The 13643-nt window shown below is 38.8% G+C and overlaps 1 protein-coding gene across 10 annotated transcripts in view; it reads left to right on the forward strand.

The window, feature by feature from the left end:
- The window catches only part of ERC2 (ELKS/RAB6-interacting/CAST family member 2), a 556068-nt gene that overhangs the window by 21612 nt on the left and 520813 nt on the right, over window positions 1-13643 (forward strand). For 9 of the 10 annotated variants that reach the window (XR_011329696.1, XR_011329695.1, XM_069812287.1 and 6 more), the window contains exon 1: window positions 6015-6128. The gene's annotated coding sequence lies outside the window, so the exon portion shown is untranslated. Of the gene's footprint in view, window positions 1-6010; window positions 6129-13643 lie in introns of those variants that run through there. The other variant, XR_011329694.1, reaches the window with a different exon arrangement.

A 13643-nucleotide genomic window follows, 5' to 3' on the forward strand; every position in this document is an offset into this window, starting at 1 on the left:
CCCATAAATTTATACTTTGCATAATCCTATGGAGTATTATGAAGTGGATATAAAGTGTTACCCTCTCAAAACAGTAGTTCTATAAATCCTGTTCAGCATGTCTATGTAGAGTAACAGCTGGAAGACTATCAAGTCCTCTTGTTATAAACTTAACAGTTGTGTGAACCTCATGCCTCCTATGTAATGTCAGTTATTAGCTGATAACTAGCATTAGTGTGAGCTGGATTGGCCATCCACGGTCAGGCATATTATACTTTTTGCTATTCTGCTGGACACACAGTTCCTGAACAGAATCCACAACTAGTACAAAAGTAGGGAAGCATCTGCATGTTCATTGTCAGTTTTGAAGCAGTCATACAAGGCTACTGTTTTTCACAATTTTAACTTTGTTCCTTAATTTATTTGATCTAGTGGGGAGCTATTCTCTATAGAAATTTGATTCCATTTTGGGACTACTCTTGTGGATGAAGTTTCTAGCTCCAGCAAGCTTAGGTAGTTTGGTTCTGGCTGAAGTCCTTCCACATGTGAATGGGATGAAGGCAGTAACTTAAGGCTTCAGAACCCAGCTGTTTACAACTGGAGGAGACTGTCTCACCAATAAAAGGTTCCCTTACCAAACAACTACCTTGTAGGTTGCCTGAGAGGAGGTGATGTATTGGGGGTGAACAGTCCTACAATCCTGATTTTGTTTGTACCTGCTAACTTCACTGTAGTGATTGAGAGCGTAAGTAGGGAAAGAGATCTCAGTTTCCTGTGACTGGAGAATTGAGAGGGGAACCTCAACTACCTTCAGATGAAATGCCTTGTGCTGATGCTTGTAAGTAAAAGTTTTAGTATCTAGATTTACTTTTCAGGAATAAGGTAAGTATTTAAAAGCTTAAGCTTTACTGAAAACTTAGTTGGACTTTAGCTCTGAAGTGTCTAAACTGATTTAAAAAAATTAACCAGCATTGAAGAGTTTACTAGTCAGTGCTCATTTAGCAGCAGCTCTAGTATGGTCACTGAGTATAGTCACATGTACGATAGTGGTAGCAGTAATACTGTGTTTCCAGAGAACTGATTCCAAGCAGGTAAATAAAAGACTATTGGTAAAATTTTAGGTCTTAAAATATTAAACGATATTCAAGATATTTTAAGCTAGACTTACTAGATACTGTTAGGGGCCACTGGAGTTTGAATTTTTTGAAGAAATATTTTTAGGTCTCTGAAATATATTGTACAGTTGATGTAAAAGCCTATTAATAGCCCTATTTTCAGATGTGGTAGCTGAAGAACTTCTGTGAGATAGGTATTTTTGCTCTATTTGCACCAATTAAATTAACAGCATGTGCCACAGTAGCTTTATTTCTATCCTGAATCAATTAGCAGTGCAGTAAATAATAAATTGCTTAAATTATGCATTTACTAAAAAGAATATACTTTCCTTGTTTGTTTTTGCATAATAATACATTATAATGAATTCCACAATAGCATATTGTGCATTCATGTATATCCAAGTAACATTTTTCCATCCTCCGTAAAGCATGTGTCACTGTTAGATTAAAAATAAATACTAATGATTTTGAAAACTAAGACAGCAGACTTTGGTGATCTGTCATGAGGAAGGTAAAGAAGGAAACTAACATTTGGTGGAAACTATTTTATGATTCAATTTGACAGATATCTGTAGGTGGATATCTGAACTGATAAAGAGGAAAGAGAGCAGTCCTGTAAGTTATTGACTGACAGGCGCAACTCCTCCATGGACTAGACTAATAGGACCTCATTCTGAAATCAACAGAAAAACTTAATTTTGTTTCAATGATTTTGTTTGGAGTTTTTTGTTTGTTTTGGGTCAAGGGCTTACCCCAAGTCTGATCACCACATCTTGGTAAATGCAACTTTTTTTTTTTTCTGTAACATTCAGTGCAAATCATGCAGGATTCAGTTTTTTTCTTTTCCTCCAGAGATACTGGTGTAGTCCATGTGAAAGTAATTTTCTTGTACAGTTCCACTAATTATCTTCTTTCTGGAACTTAGCAGTTTGGAAAGAACTTGCACTATGAAAGTAACTTCCTGATTTGATCCTTACTGGGAACTGGGTGTTAATATGAATAAAGAGCACCAACATCCATCATGACTTATTTATTTTTTGGAGAAGAAATTATATCCCTTAAACTCTTTCTTAAATATTATTTAAACAATGTATCTTGGTAATATCTTGTAATAGTGAGTTCTACTGAACAATTATAACTAACATTAAAAGTGCTTGTGAATGCAATAAACAGCTAAAATTTATCAAGGAGATTACTGTCATGTTTATTTGCTTTGTACTGCAAAATAGGGTAAACAGAATTACTGATTCCATGTCTTGATAATAGTTTAGTCTAGCATTATGTTATGGATTTCTGTTTTTTTACCATCAAAACACAGGGGCTGATGTGCCTGATAATCTCTTATTGCTGCTTCAGAAGCCCATGCTTCTAATAATTTTCATGTCTTTGTGTTGTTTCTAGCAATGCTGTATTTTTGTGAGAAAGTAATTCAGTTTTTCATACGTTACTATACCAGAATTATTTTTTACAATTAATTTTTAACTTTTAATTTTTAGTTAAAAAGTAGACTTAAATCATGTTCTTGACTTGGCTTTTGTAATAGAAAATGAAAGTTGAAAGCAACTCTGCCACTAGGGAAGCACAGATGAATATATCAGGGCCAGGTTCAATAGAATAAAGCTAAAATGCCTTTTCCTCTGTTTTTAAAGCACACACCTGCAATTTCTTGCTCTCAATTATGCAGCAGTGGTGACTGAGCTCCATTTCTATTTGTATTTCTGTTTTTAAAAAATGAAGCCCTAAACAGCATACATTGTCACCAAAATATGAAAGGGAGCTAGCTGTTGCTAAAGTGTTATTACCACAGGTAAGAAGAGAAGAGAGAGCTGGGAAGGATAAAGGGAGGCACAGGAAATGAAGACAGTCAGTAACATATGTTTTCTAATGTTATTTTGAATTATTCATACTTAGAATAACTAAACAGAAAAAATACAATAAAAGTATGTTTTATACTTTCCAGTTTCCAAAATCAGTATAACATAGGCTGAGGAAAACAGCAGACTTTGAAATATGTATTTCATATGTACTTTAATTGTTTAGGGCCTAACTTACTGTCACTTAAACAAAAAAGAATTTTGTCAATAATTTCAGTGGGTTTTCATAGCTCCTGATGTATGATATAAGCAGAAAGAACTATGAATATGCTGCATTTTTAAGGTAGAAAGCAAACAAAAGTATGCTAGTATATGAAAATGTATCTGAAGGTAGAAAGTGTTGAGAAGTGTGAACCTTAGATATAGCATCACATGACACTTAAAATATAAGTACTGGTTTAAGTTTTACAACAGACTGCTTTCCTCTAACAGTTGACTGAAAGATATGTCTAGTAGTTAATGCATTGGAACCTCTTGCAACAAAAAAAACAAAAGGAAAAAAGTGCTAGTTTAATCACATGATCTGGCTTTCTTCTTTTCGTGCTTAATGGCACCCACCTGCATCATGACACCAAAGACAACACAGATGTTACTGTGATTAGACTGAAATGAGAACTTTCATCAGTTGCAAAGAAGTCAGTCTTAAGTACATACTATCGTCATTACCCTTTGGATTTGGATTCCATTGTCTTGAATGTAAGGAATGAATATTATTGAAGGGTGGGGATTATGTGACCCTGAGGTTGTTTGCTTGGATGTTGTTTCTACTAATACAATAAGTAGATTAGCTGTAAAATTCTGACTATTTTTTTCCCCTTTATTTGAACTACACATTTTTCTAACAACTCTTTTTTGAATACAATTTTGCTAAATATTGTTTCCTCACAAAGCTCTATACCAAATGGTCTTGTCCGTAGTGGGTATATTCTGTTCTTTGGCACTAGTAATACTGACAGTCCCCTTGCAGATGGTCTGCTGCTCCAAGATGGTCTATGATTAATTCTGCTACAAACTACTGAAAGATAGCAAGCTAAATTCATTGCAGTATTGTTGCAACCTTATGGTAACTCTGTGGTGTCTTCCCACAATGATTATTCATTGGAAAGAAGAATCTTAGGCTACTGGTCTTCTGTTGGAATGATCCTGGCTTTTGCAGGCTATCACAAGGCCCATTACCTTTGCCAGTGAATGAGTCACAAAAAAGATAAAGCAGAACCTGGTGTTCCTGCCTTTTCATATAGACAGGGATGGTGTGATATGTAGTGTAAAAAACTCTTCAGCAGCTGACACCACTTAGAACAAAAGTCCTGTCATCATTAACAGCACTGAGACAGGTCTGCAAGATATTCTTATTGCATATCAAATGCAAATTAAGCACTAAACTTTTGAAAATGGACATTTCTTGTGCTTTGAAGCATTTGGTGTAGTGACCCACATTTTATAGTGTTTATCCATTTTCTTACAGATGCAGACTTGCTAAGTCTTCAAGAGTACTTTCTGTTTGCTTTTTCAATCAAGTGAAATTATTTGTATACAAAACCATGTCCCTTCTTGTCAATTTCTCCAGGAACAGATTTTCTCTGTCCAGAATTTCCATGGTTTTCTAACTATTTTAACAGAAGTGTCTTCAAGTAAATATGCAGGTTTGAAAAGCAACTGAAGCTTGCATTTAAATCATGGTTTTCCCATTACTTTGAACTTGAAAAAATATTTGCCCCATATTGTAATTATAGCTGAGGTAGACATATTGTCTCAGAAACTAAAAAAAACTGCTATACTTTCACTGTGAATGGCATTCTAGCATTGTTTTGAGTATTTGCATCTCTGAATAAGTATTCATGACAGCAAGCTATTTCAACTGGCTTTGGATAATTCAAGTACAGCAAGGAAGGGATTATGTTAGTTTTAAACATGATTGGTTGAAATCAATTTCATTTGACATAGTTTTTAATAGTAATTCCATAAAAGCTGTTCTTATTGATGTTTAATAGTGGCATGTATAGGTGCACATGTGGGCAAGAGAAATAAAATACAGATTACAGTAAAACAACTACAGAGCTGAAGTGCTTCTAAAAATGTTGTCACAGCAATGAGGTAAAGAAGAGGCAGATAAAATACATTTGTGAAAATCTGTGTAAGGTGAGTTATGAAGTTGCATTGAAGCAAGGACTGAGGGTGATCAGTTATAACAGCATCAAGAGCAATTAAACCCCCAAAAACAAAATTTGAGAAGAGGGAAAAATAGAAGAGGAACCCCCCCCCCTAATTTCTTAGGATGAGAAGTTGGTGATCTTTACAGAAGTTTCCCTCACTCCCCTTAATACAAAACTAAATAAATAAAATCTCAGGAGTAATTTTTAATGCAGTTTGCAGTTTTCTGATGCAAAAGGCTTTCAGGCTTCACATAGCAGTTAATCTCCTGCTTTTTTTTTCTGCGCATTTTTTTTTTTAACAAACAATATGGATGTCTTAATTACTTTTACACTTAAGCCAAAACACAGATTTAGATTTTTTTTTTTTCTCCTGTGTGTGTACACACATAAGGTAATGGATTTTTAGATACCATGTTCTTAAGCACCTAGCTTTGAACATTTTGGGCCTTTGGTGAACAGGGACAAGAAAGCAATTTTGCCCCTGCAGTTTCACACAGACATAGGTGTATTTTTAGGCCATTTCACAATGAGTAACACACTTTCCTTTCAGACGTTTACTGGGTGGGGACTGGAACCCATGGGTTTGCAATGAATGGACAGAGACAAATGCTCTGAGAAATCCAAGGTTTGCAGTACGTGTGCTGTTGCTGCCACTGCTCTCTGCCTGCTGTTAGGAGAGCTTGCTGCTGCCCCCGGCGGCAGGCCGCTCAGCACTGATGAAGCCCCAGCTCCTCGGGAATGCTGGGAATGTTGAGTCAGGGACTGGCAACCCAGACAGCCAGGCTCGCAGCTGACTGAGGGAGACTCGCTGAGGGACGGAAAGACGAGGGACAGGAGCACACCAGCCTCCCCCGACTGCAGCAGGTTCCTTCTTTTCCTCACCTCGTAGGTGTTCGGTTGCTCCGGCTCTCCCTGCTGCCTCCTTCCTCCGCGCAAATGAGATGTCAGCTAAACGTGATGTTGTAAAATCCATGTGAGGATGAAAGACAGATGCAATGATTTGAAAGGTGAGAAGCTTAAATAAGAATATGGCTGTAATACATTACTGTAGATTTATTGTGATTAAGGAAATTGCTATATATTGCTTTCTATAACCGTCTGGTAGCTGAAACTGGAAATGAATTCGCAGAACGGGCTTTTTGTATTGCTTTAGAAATACATTGTAATAAATGGGACCAAGTGCACATCTTATTCTGGTAACAGAGTGCCTCTCCCTACAGAATCGTCAACGAGAAACCTCTCTTGCAATTTCTATTAAAAGCAGCCATAGGAGTCTCATTTTTTGTGCCCAGTGTTTAAAAATATTTTTGTTGCTGTTAAAGTTTTCTAGAATAGAATTGATGAGCTTTGGAAATTCCTAGCTTTATATCTAAATATTGGATAATGTTTGGTGCTTTAAAAATTGTGTCAGGAAAAAGGTGAGTGATTTCTGTTCCCTTCTAGTGGCTGGCAAATGGAAACCAGAAACTAACAGGATATTATTTTGCAGCTATATAATTAATGAATACTTACTGGGGTCCCTCATTTATGATGCTGTGTGATTGATTTTTTTTTTTTTAAAGATAATTTTAGGTTGGACAAGAGTGATGCATATGATAAAAACCATGCAGATATTCATCAAGGATACATATATATTTTGCTGAGAGTACTAGAGTAGTAATGTGATGGAGAAGGAATAGATATATTTTTTTATTAGTGTGTGATTGATTTCTAGGCGGCTACCTGCTAAGCCTTGTGATGGATGGATGGGAATCTACTCCCTTAGCGGCGAATTGATATTTCCCTTTTGACGGACACACCAACCGGCCACTTGCATTGGCAGATACAAGCTCGTTGCAAATAAGCACGGCCAATAAGTGCAGTCAAGAGGAGGGCAAATCCTACTTGTCAGGGTTAGTTTTCTGGTTGGCTTTTTAAATCAGTGGTTTCACTTAACTGTTTGTTTGTGATTTGTTTTTATTTCCGATTCCTGTGCCCCCATCCCCCGTGTGCCTGTCCAGGGCGGCCACCTCGTACGCGAGCCCTTCCCGGCAGCTCCACCGAGAGCAGGCCCTTCTCCGGCTCCCCCCTCCTTCGAAGGGCGGGGAAGGGGGAGAAGGTCCCCCCCTCCATCAAGTCGCTTCTCCGCTGGCACTTCATTTCCCTGTAGCGAAGTCGAGGACGGAAAAGATCCCCCGTCTCATGCCTGCCCCCACCCCCGCCAGCCTCCTCGCCGCCCTGTTCTGAGGGAAGCATGCTGTAGAGATCTGTTACGGCCCTCCTCCCACCTCAGGAAATCGTAGAACTCCACAGCGTTGGTTCAGCTGCGCTTTCCAGGGCGCGGGAAGAGACCTCCTGCGGCCCTACGGTCGGTTGTTTTCCAGCCCTCCCAGTCTCGCTTCTCCTCAGCGAGGAGGGAAGCTCGACCACCTTCCTGGCCCGGCTCCCCTCCACCTGCGTCTCTACAGGGACCCCTAAAGCAATCCCTATGCCAGGGGGATTTCCTTGAATTCTCCTCATAAAAAGGACACCCCCCCCCCTCCGCTTCCCCTCGCCCCGCTACTGCTGCCGCTGCTCGGGCGAACGGCACCCTCTATCTACCTCGGTGCGGGCCGACTCTCGCGGCCGTACCAGCCGCCCGCGAGGAGGAGGCAGGCGGGCAGGCTCGGTTTTCTCTGGCCGTCGCTGCAGGCGGGATGGCGGCACCGCCCCGTTCCCCTCCCTCTGTGGCGGGCGGGGCGGGAACGCCTCAGCTGGCTTAGCGACGAGAGGGCGGGGGCTGGCGCGTGCCTGCCGCCGCTCGCGGAGCCTGGCGGCCGCTGTCCTCCTCCTCACAGGAGCCCGCGCGGGCGCCCCGGGGGTGAGCTTCATTCACCGCCCGCTTCTCCTCAGTGCCCCGCGGTCGCTTCGTGGGGTCAGGCGGTTTGCCGTCTTGCTTTGCCGCTAGTGCTGGCTGGTATTTTCTTTACCTGTTCTGTGGAAGAGCGAAGGCTCTTGTAGCCCCTGTCCCTTCACGGTCTCATCTGCTTGAGCAGTGCGTTTCACGGTTTCTTCTTTTCCCTGGATATGAAGAGGAAAAGGTCCCTTTTGGGGGTCTGTTTTTGCATACAGGGAGTGTGTACTGGTAAGTTTCTCCAGGTCCCTTAAGGAATCTGTTTCTGTGGGAAAAGCTTTGTTACGGTTTCTTGATGCAGGAGACTTACAGTCTAAGTCTTGGCATCGTGGGTGACTTAAGGGGTGTGTGTGAAAACAACTCTTTCCAAATCTCTTCAGTGCTTTAAAATAAACCTTTCAATTGCTGTTATTTTTTGCTTGAAAGCTCTGTGTAAAACAGTTTTAAAAGGCATCAAGGTGAGTTGGCAATTTCACTTTTCCTAGAGGAAATGGGGGATGGGGTGGGGAAGGAGTAACTTTCTGTCTGGTGAGTGAAGGGAACATAATTTCTTCTTCTAAAGGATTAATGAGATTGAGGGCAGTCCCTGAGATCTATGGCTTCACAGCTCAGGTTGAAACTAGATGTTTGAACTATGGAGAAACTCTGTGCTGTATCTTTTACAAGTGCACCCAGGGTGGGGTAGATCTTCAGTTAAGAACTGAGATATTTTTTTATTTGTTGTTTTTTGTAGTGCTAGTTCATTTTTACTATGTCTTCAGATAGACATTTCTTTTATCACCACTAAAATTTCAGATGCAAAGGGAAGGAGATAAGGCAGCGAGTATGTAAACTGTCCTCTACGTCATTCTCTCAAAAATGCCATTTCTTTACTTGAGAGAGTAGATGGTAAAAATACTAACTCCAGAAAACAGTTGGAGTAAATAATTTTGTAGGGTAGTGCTGAGGGTTGAAACATTGTTTCTGTGTTGGAGAAAGTGTGTTTAGACAGGTTTGGAGGAGACTTGGCTGCTGTTATCTTTTAAATAGCTCCTATTTTAATCCTGCTCAGTTGGTGGGGCACCTAAGCTGATATTCCTGGATGTGGAAGATGATACTGTCTTATGTTCCTTCCTCACTCTAGCATTGAGATCACATGCTTTGACTTTCTAATTGTGTTGGGTTTTTGCTTCCTGTACCATGAAGATGAGTTTATGAAGAGAAAGTGTCTTCTGCCTTGAACTAAAATGCATCCCTCTTTGCAGTAGGTAGAGGATTCAGTTACTGAAATGGTTTCCCTCCTTCCCAAGCATGAAGGAGAAAGCTGGCATGCAGAGGCATCTTTTGTTCTTTCCCACTCTACTGTGCAAAATGGAGTTCCTTGCCTTAGAAATTGTGTCTCTGGTCAATGTCTCTTCCTGAACATTGACCTCCTTTCACCTTCTGTTCCTGTTTGAATGCCTCATTATACCTATGATACTCTCTCTTGTGGTTAAGCTACATTTGGAGGAGACCCATCTCGCCATCTCATGTATTCTATGGGTGGTTCTTCAATTCCCCTAACCTACTGGTGGTCAAATTCTGATGAGTGGTAGTGTAAGATACCATTATGCATGCCAGTTGCCTCTCCTGTTTCTTGCCTGCTCGGAAGACTGTAGAAAAGTGGTAAGGGAAGGGGTGGCCCATATTCTTAGCAGCCAGATGTCAAGTGAGCACATTCAGCCATCTTAGGATGTCAAATATACCTGATATTTAGAGAATTAGCTATTCAGCATGCATGTTTTTGAAAAGAATGCTCAAGGTGATCTTGCTTTAGAAAGATGATTCTTGCAGACCTTTGAAGGATGACTAACAGAAAAGAGTGGGTTCACAACTCCAAGAGGGTGAGGCAACCAGCCTGTGTATTACTTTCAAAGACAACATGTGTTCTCCCACCTGTATCTCTTACGGTGTTTATTATATTTTTATCCATTATGATGCATTTGTTATCTTCTCAGTTTGATTTAGTTTGTAAGATGCCTGGAATACATATATGGAGATGGTTAGTCAGATCCACCTAGGAAATACTACTGTGATACTGAATTTTTTTTTTGTAAACTGACTGTTCTTGTATTTGTGAGATTATAATTGTGTTTTTCAGTTTTAGGATTGCTTTAAAATATTTTTACAATGTAAGTTTTAGGTTTTGAGTGATCTTATATGTGCGTAGCAATGATGAGGTTGCCTCAACTTGTTTATTTTGCAACATTAATACTAGCTTGTATTTTCTACAAAGTCCTGGTAAAAGGGCAAGAGTTACTTTAAAGCAAAATGAGTTTATAATTTCTTTTTGAGGATAATAGTTGATCAAGGGAAAGCTCAGAAACAAAATTCTCTTAAGTGAACTGGATAGTGCTGCTTCTCCTGGGTGATACTTAGAAGAAAAGGCAAAGGCAAATCAGCAGAAACATCAGTTAAATCTTTTTCTGGAGCACTTAATTTTTTAATTGGTCACCTTTTTGGTCACATAATAATGTGCAATTTATTTCAAAGGAAGTGAAAGAAATGTAACAAAAGTCTTTGCCAGTCCTGAATTTAGTCCAACAGATCACATGTTGCACAGAGCATTGGTAATATGTGGGACAGTTTTCTTCCAAGTAAATAGCTCAGATGACTTGCGATGAATGCTGATTTACTGGCTATCCATACTATTCTACTGACTGAGAGGCTAACAAAACACACTGGTGACTTCATTCCAATTCCTAATGGAGGCTTACTGTGTCTGTACTCGTGGCTACACTACTTGGCATCTATTTGGGTTGTCTTATTGCAAAAATAACAAGTTGAATGGACTTGGAGACCACAATACTTGAGTTCTCAGGAATTGATTTCTTTGTCAAATATGAGTTGAATCCTGTTGGAGATTGTGCTGATGCTTCTTCAGTTTTCAGTATTGTTAACTAAGCACTTTTTCTGGTTGGTAAAATTAATTTACAGGTAATCTGCTAAAATACATATCTCATTATGTCTGTGGTATGTGCAATGTCGGAATCTAATAACTTTATAAAACAGCATAGGCCTGTGTTATTTCTGTGACAGTGTGGACTTTGACTTAAACAGTTTTCTGTGGTGCATTCTTTTCCTCAAAATACATTGTTGCTGAAATATGGTTCTTACCACTTAAGTTCTTTGAACAATTCAGATTAGTGAACAAATATGACATTATGGAGCATAGTTCTTTTCGTTGACAGAAGTCAAGCAATAGTGCAAGAAATGAGTATTCTCATGTGCTTCTCTGGAAGACAGTTTGCTGTGTAAAGCATGCTTATTTTTGATGGCTAAGCATTGGCCATCATGATGTACCTTGGTTTTCATTTATGTATCTTTCACAGACCTCATTTGAAATCTGCTCAGACAATTTGTTTTTCCTTAAGGAAAGCAGTTATAATAACATCTGTCATCAATGTCAAATGTTGATGTTGGATGCCTGTGAGGACTTATAAATTGCACTTGTGAATTGGCATGATTATGCTCAGCGAAGATAGGTTCAGTGTCAGCGCAAAGGTGGAAGACTGGTTTGTGCTATGAAGTTGTTAATAACCAACAACCAAGTGGTTGGGACACTCTTTTCAACATTTTCTGTGAATAAATAAATTTTAAAAGAGGTAATTCCAGAAGTGCAGTGCTTTCTAATGGTTCCATGGTGTTGATTCTGTGCTGGATTGAGAGGTAGTCTACTAAATCACTTCTCACTTAGAGAGCTTGTAATTTCCTTGGAGAACTTTTGATCTACTGTGGCTGAGGCACAGCCAGTTTCTTTTTTCTTTTTTTTTTTTTTTTTTTTTGCATGATCCTAAAACATGTGCATACCCTTAAACTCTAGTGAAGAGAACAGAGGAGAGATGTTCTGCTTGTTTTGAATTCTGATGGCTTCGAAGCATGCTGAATGCACAAATGTATGCTTTTTGTTTTATAATTGAGTTTGTATATTACTACGCTTGAATCCAAGAAATGTAAAATGCACAGTGGATAGTTAGGCTTGCTAAATTGTAAATATCTGGATATTTCAGTATTTTAAGAAAATGCTGGAAGTTACATAGGTAACTGATCCTGTGATTATTCTGTTGCTTTCTTATGAGAATGGAAGCTTTGTAGCAAAAAAGAAAAATATAGCTTTATCCTGCAAATATATAAGCCTGTATTTAATAACGTTTGTGTGAGTAGCCTTAGTGAATTCAATTGCAAATACGCTGTTGCCTAGATGTATTTCTGATTATTTCTAAGGTAGACTTATAATTTTTAAATGCATCTGAAAATGACAAGTGTTATTAATGTAAAAGACAGAATATTCTTAAACGTACTTAATGTGAAAATAGACAAATTTACAGGTCTAATTATAAATTCAGTCAATTTCCTTTTGCATTATTTTCAGTTCTTAGGTTTTATTCCTAACAGAAGTAATTGCAGTCTTTAATATGTGTTTAATGTATGTATGTGTTATCAGGTAAACAGCCTTATGTTTCAAAGACTGTTGGTATGAATGTTGACAGTATAGATGTTTGCTGTTGCATGAACATGTGTAACAAGTTTTTTCAGTGTTCTACCTTTGCCTTATTTGAAAAACATTGTTTATTTTGGCATTATCAAAATATGCCTGATGCATTGGAAGTGTGACTTTTCCTATTGTAGACATAACTTGTAAGGAAATATTTGTTTAATATCATAATGTCCTGGTTTCAGCTGGGATAGAGTTCACTTTCTTTCTAGTAGCTGGTATAGTGTTATGTTTTGGATTTAGGATGAGAATAATGTTGATACACACTGATGTTTTCAGTTGTTGTTAAGTAGTGTTTTTATACCAAGTCAAGGATTTTTCAGCTTCTCATGCCCAGCCAGCAAGAAGGCTGGAGGGACACAAGAAGTTGGGAGGGGACACAGCCAGGACAGCTGACCCAAATTGGCCAAAGGGGTATTCCTTGCCATGTGATGTCATGCCCAGTATATAAACTGGGGGGAGTGGGGCTGGGGCTTGCAAAGCACTGCCTTGGGAACTAACTCAGCATTGGTTGTTGAGTTCATGAGAAATTGCATTGTGCCTCGCTTGTTTTGTATATTCCAATTATTTTATTATTATTGTCATTATTATTACTGTCATTATTATTTTCTTCCTTTCTGTCCTATGAAACTGTCTTTATCTCAACCTATGAGTTTTGCTTTTTATTTATTTATTTATGTAAATTCTCTCCCCCAACACACTGGGGAGGGGGGTGGTGAGTGAGTGGCTGCATGGTGCTCACTTGCCAGGTGGGGTTAAACCATGACACAAGGGTTCAGTTTTTCTTGCTTATAAACAAGGCAGAAGAAATCTGGACTAGATGATAAATTAGCAATATGGAGTTGCATATGTGAATCAACCTGCTTGCTTCACTTTTTATTATGTACAACTTGGATGCTCCATGAGCAAGGCAAATGAGATTGCAGCTAGAAAAAGAAGCTTGGCTATTTAAATTGTAATATAGATATATTATTTTTTACTTAAGTTTTGTTCTTTTTTTTCCTTTACCCTACTGTTTTCTTTACCTTCTAAAAGTAATTATAAAAATGAAAATGCAAGCCAAATTATGTCCTCATTTGATTCTTTACATATGTTTATAATGAAATAAATGTGTGGTATTGCTCACCCCCCCCCCCT

This window comes from Haliaeetus albicilla, chromosome 24 (genome assembly GCF_947461875.1).
Source record: "Haliaeetus albicilla chromosome 24, bHalAlb1.1, whole genome shotgun sequence".
In the NCBI taxonomy this organism is placed as follows: Eukaryota; Metazoa; Chordata; class Aves; order Accipitriformes; family Accipitridae; genus Haliaeetus; species Haliaeetus albicilla.